The sequence below is a fragment of the Neolamprologus brichardi genome, chromosome 17 (genome assembly GCF_056152115.1).
Source record: "Neolamprologus brichardi isolate AB-2024 chromosome 17, ASM5615211v1, whole genome shotgun sequence".
NCBI lineage: Eukaryota > Metazoa > Chordata > Actinopteri > Cichliformes > Cichlidae > Neolamprologus > Neolamprologus brichardi.
The window spans coordinates 30,853,301-30,870,162 of NC_142120.1; the positions used below are offsets into that span (position 1 = coordinate 30,853,301).

General features: G+C 40.4%; 1 long non-coding RNA gene across 1 annotated transcript in view; it reads right to left on the bottom strand.

Moving 5' to 3' along the window:
- LOC102794845 (uncharacterized) overlaps positions 1 to 7,499 on the bottom strand; it is a 36,150-nt gene extending 28,651 nt beyond the window's left edge. The window contains exon 1 of the long non-coding RNA XR_437413.2: positions 7,262 to 7,499. This is a non-coding gene — a long non-coding RNA (uncharacterized LOC102794845). The remainder of the gene's footprint in view (positions 1 to 7,261) is intronic.
- Positions 7,500 to 16,862: the final 9,363 nt, after the last annotated feature.

A 16,862-nucleotide genomic window follows, 5' to 3' on the forward strand; every position in this document is an offset into this window, starting at 1 on the left:
GAATGCCTCACTTGTAGCCGGGCCTACTTTAAGTAGATTGGTTTGCAGAGTTTTTCTTATTACGCTGATTAGACTTGTGTACCTACACTGAATGCTTGCTGATTTTTCCAGTCCTCACAAACTAAAAACAAGCACATATGCCTGCTCTAATAGATGCAGAAGCAGAATCAGTTACGCTAAAGCCTCTGCTTATTACTTTCAAATGAAGGAGCTGTTTTTATTTCGTCTAACAGCACTAAGTGATGTTAGACGAAATCAAAAATAAATCTAAGTGGTTTTCCAAGTCGCAACTGTACCTTATATTCCAAGCAAAGGACTACATGACCAACATGTAGCACAGGGCCACACAGAGTTTTTTTTTTCTTATTTAATAAACTAGAAATTAATTAGCTTTAAAGAGCACGATGGGTTCTGAATTTATATGCGATTTTGGTCCTCGGATAAAAAAGGAATTTTTAAAATCCAGTTTATTACTATCCATTATGTCTGTGAAGGTTCTCAGTCATCCAGGTCATCATAGTCTAAGTCTTCACCTCTCACCCAACAAGCTTCTTCAGTTCCTTGAGCAACTGGTGGAGAGTCCCAGATTTAAAGCCCTATGGGAGTGTCCCCAAGATGATCATGGACCCCCTATTGAGCCTCTACCTAATCACACGAGCCAAGATGGTCGTTCACAGTGGACATCGATGGCTTCTTTCACTACTCTTTCTAACCATCTGTGTTAGATGGATGAACAGAGGCTTACGACACCAACTGTCTGCCATCTATAATCCAGTTTTGAGATCCCTTCCCAGACGCCTTAACTCCCACTCACATCCTGGGCTATATGACCTCAGGAAATCACATGATAGGGTGGGGCCAGGCTTCACAATGGGTTCACCCAAAACCTCGGCTGATTGTGACCCACACCCACTTTCACACCTTGGCTCGTGTGATTAGGTAGAAAATCCATAGGGGGGTTCATGACCTCTTGGGGGCACTGCACTCCCATAGGGCTTGAAATCTGGGACTCTCCACCAGTTGCTCTTAAAACTTAAGAAGCTTCTAGGATGAAACGTCTTCAAGGAAACTTAAAGAAGTCCAGATGCTTTTCTTTCCAAGCTCCTTAGACTACTATCCACTATGTTTACATTTCACTCAAAAAGTACATTTATACTTTCTTTTAAACAACAACAAAAAAGAAGTAAAATCCAGGGTAGGATTACTAGATCCAATAAGCCTAATGACAAGTGTGAGGCATCTATGTGGTACATACAGTGCATGATGCACAGAGTATGACGGGTGCAGCATTAGGATTGGGTTATGGTCTCACACGGACTACTTTCTGTCAAGACATGGCAGCAAGAAAATTAGTCCCTTTGAGTAAAAAGACAGCCATCGAGGGGACAGGGGCTGGTGTTGTATCATTTAAAAATTGGATAACAATGTACATTTCACTTCATGGACACATTTACTGTGGTGCATTGGGGCGCTCACGACATCTGATATCGTGCCCCAAAAGAGTTCACAGTGACAATATTATTGTCATTCAGTGAGTCAAAATGAACCACAACTGTTGTTATGTGCTTTCTTTTTTTGAAAAGTAGACTCAAAGTGCAATGAGGTAGCCAGAGTCTGGAACTAAACTCGTGCTATAGTAGCATACATAAAGAACAACTGCGCGATTATCCTTGACATATGTGGTTTATTGACACATTATATTTCAAATGTGGTCATCATCAATACACCCCGAGGTGGATCAAAGAAAAGGGAAAAATATGAAATACAGTATTATAACCAAGAAATGACAGATCCCTAATTGTTAACTCTTTTACAATACAAAGAAAAATGCTGTTGTATTGCAGCGCAGGCCATTCAGCGTTTATTCTGCCAATCCTGTTGGAAACTACAAACTACGAGTTATTTGACAAATCTTTGAATGATTTCTATAAAATGCAACTTCTTTTTCTGACTCAAACATAGATAGCAGCCTAACAAAACATGCATTTTCCACAGCAGTCATGTTGACTTGTCAGAGTAGCATAAGCACAGATGTTCCCAATCACATTAACAATACATCTGTCCTGTTGAAGTTACCCATGAAGTCATAACAGTGTCACACTGACCTGAAACCAAAGCTGCTCAGTGAAATAGAATCAGCCATTATCCTGTGATGAATACGTGTCTTCTGTGAGCGAGAATGATCATGCTCTGTATCACCACAGTTGAGATGATTTAATCTACGTTTTGCTCTGAAAAAAACCCATTTCAGGTTTTCACGGAATATGTTTCCATGATCCGGTTTCTCTAAGCAGTCACACGATGGGGGGTATCAGAATGTGGCTGCAGCCACGTTCATGCCAAAGGCTTGGTGCTGGCACCAGATGATCAGAAACATGCGCAATTCTAGTGCTCCCATCTCACCAAAAATAACAAACAAACAAACAAAAAGAAATATATGGAATTTAGAAGTAAAATACAGACTACAAGCCACACAACTGCTACATTCCAGGGCTCTGAGACTGAGTTAGTATCTGAATATAAACACTCAGGGATTATAACTGATGCCTTTTTCTCTTTTTCACTGTATATTCAAGCAACTGGTGGAGAAACGTCCCCCGCTTTCCTTGGCAAGAAAGAGACTTGTGGCTTCCACTTTAATGTCAGTTTTAGATTAAGGTAATCTCATTTATATGCATCCCTCTCCACAATGCTTAGAAACACTGGATACTACCTTTAGTACAAACCTGAAACCTCTCACCTTAAAGCTCTCACCCTTGTATATTGCATGCTTAGGCTGGATGGTCAGCTCTGACATTTCATAAACTCAGCCACTGGTGCATTCTTATTTATATTGCTACTGTTGCTTTGCTCACACCTTACTTGCATTCATTACAAAAAACTGTGAAAAGGCAGCCCAAAACGGAGACTATATGAATGTGCAAATTCCTTCAGCTTCAACCCAAGTGGCATTAAACGGGAAGTTAAAAGACGACTATAAAAACAGATAAAAGCCCGTAAGGAAGATTAACATCCTGGATAGGTGTCCGGATGAGGTTTAGGTGCCTCTGTTTTAGGTTTGTGTTGTTTACAAATTGCAGTTCCTCCTTTAGAGAATCTGAATCTGTCGAATTGATGTTTATCAGACAAAGAAAAAAAAGGGTTTGCTGGCCTGCTCCTGTGCACAGTGTATTGCTGCAACACCATTGGAGTGAAACCTTCATAGTGCAGTTCCTTTGGTAACATGTCTGTGTGTCCAGACCTAATAAATCTTAGTGGCAGAATATCCTACATCTCCCAGATCCCTACACCTTAGAAGAACTAGTCCACAATCTTTCCAATCTTTCAATCTGCATCAAACCTTCCCACATTCCCTGGAAGTCTTAATTAGCAGGTTTATGAGCAACAGTACACATCTTCCCCGAGAAATACAGATAAAATCAAACACCGCACAGTTCAGTTCAGCTGTTCAAATGTGGAAAAACACCTTCAGAGAATACGGACACAGCTGAGCAGTACAATGTAAACCTGAGATAACCAGTTATACTGCTGAAGCTTCAAACATCTGCTGTCGCAGCTTTGACATTGCCATCGGACTGTGGGATGTAAAAAGAATATCCCACAATGGAGGTTGGACCACAGGGGTGTCATCATGACCAGATCGCCTTTAGAAAGTCTCTGTGACCTTGAAACCAGACAGGATAATCATCTGGATATAAATACATACAGTAACAACAAGGGCCGGTTCTAGAAGGCAGGTTTGACTTCATTTAGTTGATGGGCTCAGAAAATGGTTTATCTAAAAGTTCAGTTGAGTGTGTGTGCATGGTGAAGGGAAATTTTAAAAGGAAAGGCATCATGATGCTCACATGCTATGAATCACCATGGCAATAATGAGCACAGCCTCCATTTTAACCCACTGGAGGAAAATATTAATACGTCGCGGTACACATCCATCTTTAAAACACGGCATCAGCGGTGAAGCAGCCTGAGTTAGAGAAAAGTAAGTTTGGCAGAAGTACACTAGTCCTGAAGTCCCGCTGCCTGATTCGAATTCACGTGTAACCTCACAAGGACAAGGTGCCAATAGCAGCAAAAGATCAATGCTCTCCCATATGATATCAGCTGTATAAATAAGGGAATTAAATGGTGTGTCAGATGGCACCTTCAGGCTCGGCAGCAGGAGAGGAGGCAAAAAGGAACTTGTGGTTTGTTTAGGGAAATATGCCGCAAAGCAGATAGAGCTCACAGAGTGAAAACGCAGTATAACTTGTGCAGAGTTAAAAGGATGCCCGTTCCTAGAACTGAAAACTTTCCCTTACCTCGGAGCTGACAACCTGGATGCAGAAAAGATGAAGATGAAGCAGGTTGCATGTATGCCAATGTAGCAACTATGGAACAAATACTGAAGGGAAGCCGCAACATTCTACTATAATTTTCCATCTTCAGCCAAAATCAGTTTGAGTTGACATTTAATCTTATTGGCTGCATTAATCCATCAATTCCATCTAATTTTACTTATATCGCACCAAATCACAATACCAGTTGCCTCAAGGCACTTTATAGTGGAAGGAAAAGTCTTACAATCAGACGACCCGCTTTGAGCAAGCACTTGGCAAGGGTGGGAAGGAAAAACTCTGTTTTAACAGGAAGAAACCTGCAGAAGAGCAGGCTCAGGGACGGGCAGCGATCTGGTGCAACTGGTCCGGGGTAAGTGGAGGAGGACAGGCCAAAAGCTGAAAGTGGAAGAGAGCCACTGTATCAAATCCAAATATTACAAGGTTGTAAAGAGCTGCACAAGAAACTGCCCCTCCTCTGACTTTTCACACATCCATGTTAGTATCATCCAAGCTATGTGATATGAATGCAAAGCTGGTTCAATTTTCAGACTTGTTTTCTCATATAAAAGCTTTTTCTTTAGCTCTCAACAATTGAGTTTGACATTAATTAGAGTTTTGCACCTCCTGTTGCCACTTACGCAGTGTCACTGACACACAGTCATCCTGTTATCCAACAGGCGTGCTAAAACACGACTGCCATGCTTTTACCAGTCAGCACTGATCAGGTGATATTCGGAGGTTAGCCCTCAGGCTGCAATCGCAGGACTATGCCGATGTTACTTTACAGTTCGCTAGAAGAATTCCACAGCTGAGGGACATCCCAGTGAATCTGTGGGTTAAGGTGAATATCTCAGCGCTTGTAAATTTGTGGGCTGAAATTTGGCTCGCGGTCTCCCCTATCCCCTCGCTTTTTCTCCCTGTCATCTTTCCCTGCAGTGCTCTAAAAACAAGCAGAAAGCAAAAACGAATCCCAAAGCTTTATATCTGCGGTAGACAGAGCTGTGAAGAAGAGATGGTTCCTCCTACGCAGGCAGGCAGACAGGCAGTAGCTCTAGAGACCCAAACACCTCCAACTGTAGCTGCTCTCATGCTATGGAATATCTGATTAGGCCTCAGTGATGGCACACAGAAAGCAGCCTCCGTATGAGCTGCCGTCCCGTAGATTTATTCTTTAGATTTGTATCTGCAACAAGCATCTGAATTCAACGAGCCAACCAATATCAGACCTGCAGTCACAAAGATAACAGATTACAGTCTTGTAAGAACGATAGGGTCCAAACTGTAAAGGGTATCGTTAAAGGTTGCCTACGTCAAACCTCAAAAATCTGTTAGGCTGCAACATTAGCGAGGAGACAAGATGGAGTTTATGAGTGGCGTGAGTCATCTCACATCAAGATGGTTGGCACAGAAAATATCGTCATTCAGGAGAAGCATCCCAGCAGGCTATCGGTATAATTCTTATTGAAGTCAAATATTTTGGATTTGTAGAGTTAACATGGGTCAGCTGAGGCCTTTCTGTGCTTTGAGCAGGTGAGAACTAGCATGTTCAACGGACTAAACAGGAACACTACTATTCATCACGTACATCTGTAAGATTTGTTTAAATTGTTAAGACTTTTTATTGTGCTATACCACTAGATAAAACTATGTTTTAGCATGTGTATCTTTGTGACTCACATGCCAAAGCATAGACGAAATACTTTGATTTCACCATGCAGATATCAGCATTATTATGATAAATACTTTTTTAGTATTTAAGAGGCAAAAAAAAAATGATTAAAGGTTAAAACTGAGTAATTTGAATTGTAACAAGATTCAGAGTTTTGTATGTTAAAATCATGTTTTTGATTAACATCGATTATACCTTGCAGAAAACTCCAGATATTTAACATTTCTGGATCTAAATTGAAGGTTTTGGTTATTTTACTTCAGGAAAAAAGCCCCCCAAAGCAGACAAGTAAGAAAATAAATAAATAAAGACTTCCTCCTGCTGAAAGTTTTCACACCTGATCCAAAACAGCATTCAAGCCTTTGAGGTGTCCTCAGGTGGTCGGGAAGAGGACTCGCAACGTTAGAGCAGCCGAGCAGAAAGCCAAGTCCCTGATGGTGCAGAGCTGAGTCCTGGGGGCAAGGGGGGAGAGCCAGCTGTCGCCTGGCCCGAGGTTCCTAATGGAGGTTTTAGGAAGTCCTGGTGGCACAGACCCCAGGCGCTGAGAGCAATGCAGACCTCGCGCATGACCCGTCTCTCTTTATGATCTTTAAATTGCATCGAGAGCATCAAACATTCGCCTGCGCACAGCAGTGAAGCGCAGCTGAAGCACAGCAAAGCTTTAAACTGAAAACAGGGTGATGCAGTCATACATATAGATAAAGAGGCATGGATAACTCGGTGTAAGTGTCCTTTGAAGATCAGCCTATCCCATTAGAAACTGCCTTTGTGTCTTTCTAGGTTACAGTAGAAAGGAAGGGAGCAGTGAGGTTTCTCTGGACTGATGGGACAGCATGGTGCTGCACAGCTCTGATACAAGAGTATAGATGAAGTGTTATGTAATTAATACTCCTCCTCCTATGCAGATACAGTAGACAAGCCTTAAATTCCTGGCCTCAGCTGTAACTGTACTCCCGATAGAGCTCACATATACAGAATCTTTGGAATCACCCTGCCTCCTATATCCTCACCCAGACCCAGCAGCTCTTACTCAGCTAAAACATTTGCATACCTGAGACTGTAGAACGGGCTTAATGTGTGATGTAGGTTTCATACAGTAACACCAAACAGCCTTGTGCAGCCACGCAGGATGCAGGAAAATCTGCCTCAAGCGCACACAATCCAGAGACCTCCCCCCTCCACTTTACCTGCTATCCCATATTTCACAGTGCTGGCAAGGACAGGTGACTGACTAAAGCCAAGACACAGAAAAGTAGCATGCGGCTTCTCTTACCAACAAATCTCCCCCTTGTTGAAGAATCCTTCCTTTCCTCTCCCGTCAGCCGGCTTCTTCCAGAGCTCCAGCTTTCATCTTTCCAGCAAAGCGAGCAGGAGGGAAAGAGTGAAGGACTTCAGATAATTAGCATTTCTCTTGCTCCTCTGTTTTCTCTCCTTCTCTCCTCTCTTCCAGATTTCTCCACAGGCTCCGGGGGGGAAGCAGGAGCATCAGTGATACACTGCCGCGCGCTCCGCTGCAGGAGGCTGGACGTCAATCACACGGGTAACCCAGGGAACTGCTGAGCCCGCCCCCTGGCCAACCCTGATTGGTCGTCAGTCGGAGAACCAGAAGTCACAAGTCCTCCTCGCAGATCTACAGATGGGTGCTGAGAGCTGTGGTGGGATCATGTACACAGCCAAAGAAAACAGTAGTGGATTGCAGTACTTGTGAACTCTGTTTCTCTCCTATCTCTCCGTGTCTCTCTCTCTCTCTCTCTCTGACTTCGGAGCCGACTGCTTTATTTTACAGTTGCCTAGCAACCCACTGGCATGCGTGAGTATGTGGTGCAGAGCAGGAGGAGAGATGTGGGAGAGAGAAAAGGAGTTCAAGTCCTCAGCTGTCTCTCTCTCTGTCAGAGGTGTGGATGGGTGTTGAATATTTCAGCTTTCAGCAGCCACAGCATCCCTTCTTTGTTTTATGGAGGTTGTTGTTGTTATTGTAGCTGGGCAGATGACTGCATGTGCAGCCCTGCAAAGTACTTGATGTTTGAGGAGTCATTTTTATTCACTTTAACTCAACTCCAAAACTTTTGGGGATAAAAAACAAAACAAAACTGCGATATATCCTAGGCTGGTGTTCATTACTTCTGTGAAAAACTCAGATCTTATTAAAGGTTTGGGAATTTGAAATTGGTATAGGTGTATATATGTTATTATGATGGCAAGTCACACATGGTAAGCTCCACACCTCACCACCAGTTGATTCACTTTCGTTTACTTTGCAGTCACTACTTTAAATATATTCTACTTATTGTCCAATATTGTTTCTTTATTAAATGTATTTCTTTTTTCATTACACCTTCCAATGTTTATATGGCGTGCACACATATTAACACTGCAAGGTCAAAGTTGTGTTTTATTTTATATTAATACATCTATCTGGGGTTACCTGGGAAAAAAAGAAGATACCCACCTCGTGTCAAAATTTGACTGATGACCCTAGCCTTGACCTTTTGACCTTACCGGAAGTGGCGCACGCAGGCTTTCACATGAAAACAGTCACACAGCGATAAAAAGAAACACAAAGAATGGCAAGAAGCTGTTATATTATTAACTGTAATAGCCGGTCGCATGACAGCCACGGGAAGCCGACGCGTAACGGTTTTTATCGGATTACGTCGTGGAAGAGAAATTGTTTAAGCCGTGTTTCCGAAGTAACAAAGAGCTGACGGATGGCCTGGATTGCAGCCATTCGAAGACCAAATATAACGTTCCAGCACACTCCAGCTCACATGTTAGTCTGCTCCAAGCATTTCCACAAATGTAAGTCGTCTGTTGTAGTCATTACGTAATTTATCATAACATAATTGTTGATGTAGGTTACAAATAAGTCTTATATTGATTTGAATTGAATTCGTTGCTCTATGCTGCTTTGTTCACTGTGGCTTTGCGGGCTAATGTTTGTTGTGTTTTGTAGGAAAACCAGCCTACAAAATGCTGGAATGCGATTCAGACTGGGCACCCTCTATCAACCTGGGTCATACCAAGTTTAAAGCTGTTACCACAGCCAGATTTGATTGGTTAAGAGGGAGAGCGAGATCAAAACAGCCACAAAAAGTCCCACATATATGTGCCCAAGTGTTGTATTGATGCAATCAAGTGATGAATAACTGTTTTCCAGTATGTTGTTTTGGAATGTTTTTTGTTGTTGTTGTTGTTGCATTGTTAATTTGTTTTTCACCAAAGCAGCTAATAAAGCATGATGGAACTCTTTCTTGTAAGATTCTATAATAGAATGAAACAATAATGCCACTTATAAATAAAGACAATAAATCGAATGAATTATGAAACACTTATTTTATTTCTATTTGATCTGAAAATGTTGTGTAATACTACAACCTGAATAGACAAATAGATTGCGTTGGCCTGTACAGGAGGTAAAGGAAATAAATGTAACAACAGCTGTGAAATGGAATAGTCCAAATCACCAAAGTAAACTGGCTTGTTGCAGGCATCTGAAGTTACTAAACATTTTGTGAGTGTATGCACTCACACTTAGGACCATATAGTTATAAATATGTGCGTGGGGGGGGGGGGGCCAGTGTAGAGAAATAACTGCCTGAATTTATTCCAAAATGGCTGCTGAGCTCACAGAGATTACGTCTACATATGCTGACATCCGTATTTGAGGCTTTGTGACATGCTCTGTTTTCTTTGACTTTACATTTCTGGCTTTTGTTTGCAGTCCAACCATTACTTTTTTATGTAATAACCTGCTGACACTTGAAGAAGACATGCTAGTCTGTGACACAGAGTAATAGACTTGAATGAAATTTGCCAAGGAGGAACACATTAGAGTTAAAGCCAAACACTTTCTTTATCAGCCGTTACTCTAGAATTCATACACTAATTATGTCTACCAAAGCGTTCCCCAATTTAGGGTTTTATTAGTTTATCTCAATTTCCCTTCGCCCTTTGTTTTGTAGTGTTTTGTGCAGCCCAAAATAAAAGCTTGATTCCTGCATTTGTGTCCACACTTTCTCATCTCCACACCGTCTGCCTCAGCTGACGTGACAATGTTTTAGATTGTTGTTACTCTGTCTCTTTCTTCTTTCTCTTTAAAACCAGAACATCCCAGACAGACTTCATGAGGAGGCTGAGGTAGATTTTTTTAAAGAACAGCTTGATCTTCCCAGCCAACATGGAGGCAAACTCTGCCTTTTTGACCAGTGTGGGAAAAGGTTCAGGAGTTTATCACATTTGAAGCGTCATCAGCGTATCCACACTGTGGAAAAACCCTACTCTTGCAATGAGTGTGACAAGCGCTTCAGTCAGTCATCAGATCTGAAAGTTCATCAGCATACCCACACTGAAGAAAAGCCCCACTCCTGTAATCAGTGTGGAAAAGGTTTCAGTGTGTCATCACATCTGAAGAGGCATAAGCGTATCCACATAGGAGAGAAGCAATACTATTGTGACAAGTGTGACAAGGGATTCAGTCAGTCATCACATCTGCAGCGTCATCAGCAAATCCACACTGGAGAGAAACATCTGTCAAAAGCGTAGGAGGCGTTTCAGGCACTCATCCACTTTCAAACGTCACAAGAATACATGTAGATGCATCCCTCGAACCTAAATGAGCATTTCTACAAATGTTTGTTAAACTATTTCATGAAACTATTAAAGTCTTATCCAAGCATATTAAAATGTTGTAATTCTAATTTCATTTTCAAATAAAAGCCAATGACAGAGAAACGTTTCAGTTCTTAGAGAGGGTTTTAACCAAATCTGGTTTGTTCAAAGAATTTAAACCAGTTGCTCAAACAGCATGCAAAATACGTCGTAACTGCCGAAAGCTAGATTTCCAAACTATTAACAACAAACTTCAGTGACCTCAAATAACGGGTAAAATTTTGGTGGCTGTTCTCTGTGTCTCATGCTGAGTTTTGTGCATGTTGTATGAATTTTTCTTTAATAAGTTGTCAGAGTAAGAAGTATTGTTACCTCTGAAGTGGCTCTCATCATGCAACCTTGATGATAAGTTCAGAGTCAGCTCAGAGTGTTGTTGTCTGCTTTGTTTTAGGTGATAAGGCAGAAAAATGTAAAATTAGTTTCTTGTCTAGTGTAGCAAAAACAAAAAAGGAAAGTTTGAGACTTTGGCTAAATGAAACAATGCTATTTCTCTATATTTAAATATATATGAATAGAATAGAGCACCCCTTTAATTATCCGAAAAGGGAAATTGGGTTGTAACAGCAGCAGAAGAAAAGCACGTATGCAAACAGCACTGAAACACGCAATTTTTGCAGGAACAAACAACAACAACAAAAAAACCCCATTTGCATCATTGACAGTAGGCTGTGGAAATCCATCAAAAAGATATGACGAGAGAAAAAAGTGCCTCATTTCCAGAGTTTGAAATCTGAAGAAACCTGAGTGAGGGACGTAGATTTTTTTTCTGTTTAAAAAGGAATGCAATAAGTAAATATGCCCCCATTTTAAAGAAAATGATGATTTGTGTGCTTGATTCATTCATAAATGATACAAGGCTGAAGCAGAGGTTAGAGTTCACCATCCTGAAGGCTAAAGAGAAGAAGCTTTTATTTCACACGTCATCTGGATGTTAGGCAGTGCTAAGACTGAGGTCAGGAGTTCACAGTTAGTACCCCACCACTGGACTGAAAATAAAATAGTATCTAAGTGTTACTTTCTACTCATTCATTTACTACTTGTTTGACAGATCAGTCAGTCTAGCGGTGTGTCATTAGAACTACAAGTACTGCATGAATAAACTCCATTACATACGCAGGTATGACCAGGCAAGTGCACCTAAATATTAAAGGCAAAAGAACACAGTGCATAAAAATAGTCCCACTGACTCATACACAATGGTTTTACTCCAGAGGTATTACTGAATTTTTAATGAGTTATCAGAATTTTGAGCAACATTTTTTTAAATGTATAAAATGTTGATTATTTGTTTCGTAAAATAGTTACAAAGATAACACCATCACACTAACTGCTTTTCAAACCTGATCAATTGTCAACAAATCAATAAAGGTACTGACTCTTTTTTGACTAGTCTGTAAAGTGGTTTAAATTTTATAAAATACATATATTTTATAAGCACTTATCATTTTGGGGGTAAATGTGTGAGGGAAATAGTGTCTAAAAGTGTAAAATAAATGTAAGAGTGGAGAAAAAGTGCAATACTTCCTTAAAATGTAGGGAAGTAGAAGGATGGTAACTCATACTCAAACACTTTAAAATTAATACTCTGCTTGACACAAGATCACCGACGGAAGTACATTTTAAACTGAGCTGAGTTTGGCTGAGATAGAAAGAGGAAAACATTTGTGTGCAGCTGGTATGTGACTGAGCTGAAGCACACAGAGGTTTGTCCTCTAAAGCTGAACATTTTCAGAGGGGTTTCTGTGAAGATGTTAGCTGTAAAAATCTCTCAAAGGAGCTGACCTGATAGAAACTGCCCTTGTAGAGTCGTGTACTAAAAACTAGAGATGGCACGATACCACTTTTTTATGTCCGATACCGATATCATAAATTTGGATATCTGCCGATACCGATATGACTCCGATATAGTGTGTTTTTTAATCGAAAAAACTGTTTTTTTAATATCTTGCTGCATTTTGTATAAGTTCATACTCAAGTTTAAATAAATAACAACACTAAAGCTATTCTGTTATACCTGCATGTAAAAAATACACTGCACCCAAAATATTTCATAGTTCAGCAAAACTGATCAATCTAATAAACTTAAACCTGCTCAATCCTTCCTATTCTGGTATTTTAAAGAGTACTTAGCAGAAATATAAAGCAACCTAATAGGGTTGCAAACTCCCAGCAAAAAAAAAAATAGGGAACCACCCCCCACCCTCCACCTCATGATTCTTAATTGACGTAATCAACTTTAATTTGATGTAGGTTGGGAAAAAAATGCACAGAAATAAATTATTTTTCAAGAATAATTAAATAGATTCAACATCTTTCTTCAACAAAATTGCAGACTGCACAGATGGTACCTTCCCAAAGGAAAAAGTACTATAGCTTACTAGGGTATATTAGAATTAACAGTTACTATATACAGTAATGGACTTCTATATATTTTACATCAGATTAAAACTTTGGGTGTAAGAGTCAGATAATTATTTATTAAAAGCTCGACATTTTAAATGAGAATAAGAAAGAAAAGTATGTCTTTGTGCCCCCCTTTTCCCTGTTCATGCCCTATCGGTCCCCCTGGCTAAACTTTGCTAGATCCGCCCCTGCACAGTTAACAGCCGCCAGCTGCGTAGAAAAGGATCCTGGTGTAGAAAGTAATATTAAATAAATTCTAACAACAGCTTATCAAGGTTAAACGTGCTGCTGTTGTTCAGCAGCTGGTTTCCTCTTTCTGGTGCAAAGTGGGCCAAAAACAAAGAAGAGAGACAGACTTGCGACAGAAAAGCCGATCAGCTGATCATTGATCAGATTCATGATTGAAGTAGCAACAGGGAGGGAGAGAGAAGAGGCAGTCGCTCGATATATCGGTTGTTAAACTTAACGCTGGAATGCTTTACAAACATTCAGAGATGAACTTACACACTTGCTTTACTTCTCTCTGGGATGACTTCCTCGGAGATGAAATGCTGGTTTGGTAGGAGGCTACAAATACACACAGCTGCTCTATCACGTGAGCACACTGCTGCAACGTACTACGGTTATGAGCCGAATTATGCCATGTCGCAAGTTTTGTGAGGTGCTTTTTTGATATTTAATGGATCGATTACATTTTTTATTTCTCTCCGATATCCGATCCAGTAATTTACGTCAGTATCGGACCGATACCGATATGTAATATCGGATCGGTCCATCTCTACTAAAAACCAGACCTTTTATTCTGTTTTTTCTTTTTCTTTTTTGTAAAGCAGTGCACTACACTGCAGTTTACAAATTATAAGTTGGGTGAATACTTAAGGGCGTTTCTGAACACTTTAATGTAGTTAAGATCATGCATTATCTGGTAAGTCATTAATGTTACATCTATGCACAGTAATTAGAGTTGCGGAGGTCAAGGCCTTTTTGTTAATGCAATGGAGCCAGATTCCAAGGGTGACGTAACAACAGCCAGTCTGACAATTAAAATAAAAGTCATGATTATTCAAATGGACAGAAAACAGTTAGTTAGTGTTAGTTCAACAGTGATAGAGAAGAAGAGTTTGGGGTTTGTTTCAAATGCAAGCCTATAGTGTAGCTATTTCTCTCTAGATTTCTTGTGAAGGATAGGCTACAAGAGAAAACACAGCGAGGCTGAACTAAAAGTACTTTTACACGTTCAGCTACAATAGAAAATGACATTATTTATGAATAATTAATTTGAAAGCAACTCACTAGACCCTTAAAACACAATCATGTGATGTTTAAAGTGCCAACAAATATAAAAATCAGCAACTCAGTTTATTTATATTACCATAGAGCACCAGTTCACAACAACAGTCATCTCGAACTGCTTTATATGGTAAAGACCCCACAATAAGCGAGCACTTGGCGACAGTGGGAAGGAAAAACTCCCTTTTGACAGGATAAATCCTCCGGCAGAAGCTGCTGCGACAAGTTTGTGGTGCAGGAAGGAAAATAGGACAAAAAAAGAGGTGAGTGAAGAACAAATACTCAGTGCAACATGGGAAGCCCCCAGCAGCCTAGGCCTATTGCAGCGTAACTAAAGGAGGGTTCAGGGTTGCTTGATCCAGTCCTAACTCTAAACTTTATCAAAAAGGAAAGGTTTAAGCCTAATCTTAAAAGTAGAGAGGGTCTTATGGCTTAACCTCTGCCACCCAGTCTACTTTTAAATACGCTAGGAACCACTAGGAACCCTGGAGTCTGACAACAAAGTTCTTCATTGAAGTAATCTATTGAATTGATTAGTAGTATATATAGTATATTGATATACTATGAGGTTTTTAAGATAGGTAGGGCATCTTTGACACAAAGGACAAAGCACAAAGTGTGGATCCAAAACAGACAAGGAGCCCTGACTTTGTGCAGGTATGCCTGTCAACAAGGTAAGTAAGTCAAACTGAAAATACCTTCTGGGACACCAGATAAGAAGGAAGATTCCAATTACTGCAATCTATAACATAGTTATTATTTACAAGTTACTGTTTAATATTTTTTAAAAAAATGCATTCATTTGGTATTTAGTAAAAGCTGAGATAATAATGTATCCCTGTGCAACTCTACCACTAATTATAGCCTCAGAGCTGAGTTGGTGCATCTCTAGATTTACTACAAAGCCAAACAGTGTAAGCTCCAAAGACACTGAAGGCCTGGTTGGACTGCATTCAGTTTTACAGACGTAGCTGATAAACTGAGCACTACAGCTGAATATTTATCAACTATGTCACTACTCAAGATAAGGATGACAACAGTGAGTTTTGTCTAAGGCTGGATCTTTTTACCACTCTATTAAAATGATTTTAGGTGTCATTGGTAGAAACCGATGCCGTGGGAGACGCTGCTTGTGTATCTTTGTGTCTGCAGCTGAGAGTTCGGCAAAGGAAAAACAACAGGTGAAGAAATGCTGATGCTGAGCCAAAGTCATCGAGAGCAGAAGGCAAACCAGTGTCCGGTCAGACAGATGGTGCTGCTCCACAAAATCCCACCAATCAGGTGACCGAACTGCAGCCCAAGCAAACCTATTATGCCATCAGCTATCAACATCTAAGAGATTTTAAAAAAAAGAAAAAAGATTCAAAGGATGATCCGTCAGACTCCATCAGGGGGAAAAGACATCACAGCAGTATTTTGTGTGCATATGAGCATTTTTATTGTGTCATTTTATCCAGCACTGCAGGCGCTTTATGGGCTTTGATTAAATATTCATGCTGGAATATCATTATGTCAATCAAGACGCACTGAGAGAGCTGCTTCTGATGGGAGTCAGACAAATTCACACTAGGGTAAATGAGTAAAGCTAATATGTACGTGAAGTTTTATACTAAATTACAAAACGATTTCCCTCCTCTCACTCTCTGTTGCACAAACCGAGGATGCCGACTGAGGAAAAACTGCCGAAGTGGTCAAAAAGGAGCAGTGGTGCTGTGGTGTGTTCTGTTTCCTGTGGCACTCCTCTTTCTAATACTACACACCTTTTTTTCCTTTTAACGTGCTAATACGCACACACTTTGAAGTATGTGTTGATACTATCAGTGCTGGTGTTTCTTATAGTTTGTTAAGGCTCTTTAAAAATGAAGCCATGGGCCTTTGGTGTCAGACAAGTAAAAGGTCACTTTGGATGAAGATGGTACGAGACATGGGTGCATCTTAATGATGGTGACAAATGAGATTAATCAGTCTGCTCAGAGATGCTGAAGAATTAATGCTGTGCATAAATCCATCTGTTTCTAAACATGTTCTTAGGCGAGCGAGCGTCAGCTGGGTCACAGTGAGCGACTGAAGGAGATGAGGGAAATGGCGACAGTCCATGAGCGCCAACTGGCCGTGATACGTGCTCATAACCAGCAGTTGGAGCAGTACAGAGATGGTGTGGAGGAATAAAATACCAGAAGTTGCTCGAGACTGGTTATATCGTTACATTATCAACATACAGAAAGTAACATGCAAAGATTTAAAGTATCATGTCACATTTGACCTCTGACCTCTCTGAAAGAAAGGAAATTTGTGTTTGGTGGATTGTTTCTTGTAACAATGTTTATTGGCTGTGAGTTGTTTGCTGTTGGAAAGCCTGTTTATTTCCCCTTAAATGGAGCCACACTTGTAACGTGGGTTGAGCAGCAGAGTTGAATATGGGGGTTGCGTCCATGAAAAACTTGCCAGATCCTCTCTGGCAATGTCAGACAGTTTATTCTTTGTTGTGTTGTTTATTAAATTGTATCATTAAA